The sequence below is a fragment of the Priapulus caudatus genome, unplaced genomic scaffold (assembly GCF_000485595.1).
Source record: "Priapulus caudatus unplaced genomic scaffold, Priapulus_caudatus-5.0.1 Scaffold1274, whole genome shotgun sequence".
In the NCBI taxonomy this organism is placed as follows: domain Eukaryota; kingdom Metazoa; phylum Priapulida; class Priapulimorpha; order Priapulimorphida; family Priapulidae; genus Priapulus; species Priapulus caudatus.
The window spans coordinates 40,298-43,620 of NW_014578335.1; positions in this window are offsets into that span (position 1 = coordinate 40,298).

The following is a 3,323-nucleotide window of genomic DNA, read 5'->3' on the forward strand; positions in this document are numbered from 1 at the left end:
ACGATATAATAATTGATTCATAAATTAATTTTGCTATTTGCAGATCAGAATAACTTTAAGAAAGTTGCGCATATTTATTTGCTTCGTGGTATGAACAGAAAACCGTGATTCTTTAATATTAAAACGGCATTCCCATATATCCGTAAGGGTAGCTATCAAAGAAGTGTTCTGTGCAATTTTTTTTATTAGATTGACTAACCAAAAGCTGCCTCGGCTTGTTCAATCCTTGCATGCAGTACCTACGGGGCGCCATGCAGGACAGGGCTCAATTCTGTCTCAAAACTCACTCTTTGTGCACAAAACTCTATTCTGTCTCACAAAAGTCAATTTTGTGAACACAAAACCAATTCTGTCAATCCTGTTTTACAAAACTCAATTTTGTGAACACAAAACTCAATTCTGTCAATCCTGTCCACAAAACTCAATTTTGTGAACACAAAACTCAAATTCTATCAATCCTCGTCCACAAAACTCAATTCTGTCAATCCTGTTCCACAAAACTCAATTCTTCAATCCTGTTCACAAAACTCGATTTTTGTTGCCAAATTTTGGCACATCGCATTGTAAGAAGGGCCTACGATGGTCAGAAACTGGGCTGGAACGAAATGGGTCACTAAAGTTAAAGAAACATGATGGCGACCTGTGACACATTTCTCCAGCCAGTTTCTGACCAATGTAGCCTCTTCTTACATGGCGTGTGCCATAATTTGGGCAACCAAAATCGAGTTTTGTGGAACAGGATTGACAGAAATTGAGTATTGCGTTTACAAAATGAGTTTTGTGAGACAGGATACACACACATACACACACACACACACACACACACACACACACACACACACACACACACACACACACAGACGGTACCCACTTTTTTCAGCCTATACGGCAAAATATATATTTCCAGTAGATGTAGGCCAATACACAAACTCTCCGCTGTTAACTAAATAGCATAAGCTCCATAATACCATTCTATCCTTTACCTTAAGCGTTCACCTTGCGTTAAATTGTATAAAAATAAATGACTTTAGACCTACTTACAACAAGTCAAACCGAATTAATCAACTTCCCATTTCACGACTTCCAAACTTTTACAATGATAGGCCTATATAGCGCTATGTTATCACAGGCAAGCCAGTTTTACAAGTCAATATTTATCGTATAAACATACATAGTTATACATAAGTAACGTATTAACATAGCAACTAATAGACATTTCATTAGTTGTGAGTGCGTGACAGAATAATGTTCACTGTTTAAACAAAAATCACCATCCATACCTAGTAAAGGAGCCTATACCTCACGACGGTTCTCAACAGCCCGGGAGACTGATATAACTATGATAGGATATGCCATAAAACTATCTATACATCTCCACAGGAAATGCTACACCATTCTTACGAATATGAACAAGTTACATAATTCGCAAACGACATGTATGTACCATATTTTGTCTCGTGATGCGTGGTAGATTTTACAAGTCGACCGAATTTTAAACGCGAATTTTCGCCATCGACGTGCAAAGACAGGAGTTATATTGCTAATCGAGATGTTTTTTTAGGGAAAACAATTTTTATTAATGCTACATAGGCCATAGTAGGTTTTTGGCTAGAATGGCGCTAATCTTCATAATTACATGAAATATGAGTGGCTTACTCACCGGCTGTCCTCCTGTAAAGGAGTTACCTCACAAAGGCCTATCATTAGAATCAGGAGAGTGGACGAACATCAATGATTCCCCTTTACGATGAACGTTTGCCATGGGAGTGGCACATGCAGTAACGCTGAGAGCTCGTTCCTAAGGCCACTACTGCGCATCAACTAATCACAGATTCACAGCATGCACGCGCCAGATTCACAGCACACTTCACAAAGCGCACCTAGCACGCATTCGTGCATATTATACAACCGGCCCACGTGTAACGGGACATAAATTGCAGAGTATGCGATGCGGTATATTGGTGTATACCGTGACCTATATTGAAGATGTGACTTCGAGATGAAACGTATATATGTCTCTATCCAATAAAGTAAACGGTCAAGGATGGTATAGGATAGGAAAGGGAATAAAATGACACTGTCGCACATGATGAACAGTTTATTTTCTTGAATTGAAGCTGATAATTAACCGTGATGCTTTTCAAGTTGACGAGTCACGTGATTTGGTGTTATTTCATAATGAATTCCTGTCGTGATTTCTTTGTTCAGACGGATAGGTAAACGTTCTGTTGCACGATATTATCTATTTTTTATGCTAAATTTCCAATTATTTTTCTTCTACCTTTCCTTTCTTCCATTTCCTTTTAGCTGGCTATCGAATTGCCAAGTACTGCATAAACGGCACCACATTAAGGACATGTTCGTTTCGCCATGCATATTTCTCCATTCTGATTCTAAATAATAGTTCTCAGCTCTGCATATTATATCAGTCTTCTGACATGTTTCCATTTCAATTTTTTATATAATTTTCCGGCTGGAAAGCATTAATGTGAATTTAGCAGAGCTCTTTCTAGATATAATGACAAAGAATTCAGCTTCAGAGAAGGCAATGCGTATAATAAAGCGTTCACTTTCTCCAACTGGTTTATCAAATTATGTGAAAATGATTCCTGCACTCATGAATTGCAACGACTGGAAATTCAGTTAGAATTATATACAATTTTATTTTTTATTTTTTCGATTATTTAACCTTCGCTAGTACGCTATACTTCCACTGCTGAGAGTCAGTATTCTCACATACCTTTTAATGCGCCACGATTGATCACTGTTTTTAACGTACCACTAGTGTTCGCGTCAAGAGCTGTGAATATATATATTATTATATAATAATACACAGACTCGTGGAATACAGAATTGTGACAAAACTTACTATCGTAGTAAGGGGTTATTACCTGAGAACAAAGCAAACTTTAATTTAAATTTAATTTAGAGGTTTCGGGATAGTGGTTTCCGCAGATCTCTAGTAATAATAATTGCTTACAGTTTAATTATAGTACAGGGTGCCTGGATACCACCACGTTATGACATTTTTATCATATCCACATGTTTACTCAAAGGTAGAAAGATAGATTGATGCATGCATGGACGAATGAACAAATAAATAAATAAATGAATGGATGGATAGATGTATGGAGGAATGGATGGATGGATGGATGGATGGATGGATGGATGGATGGATGGATGGATGGATGGATGGATGGATTGAGGGATGGACGAACGGACGGAGGGAGGGGCGGACGGACGGACGGACGGACGGACGGACGGACGGACGGACGGACGGACGGACGGACGGACGGACGGACGGACGGACGGACGGACGGACG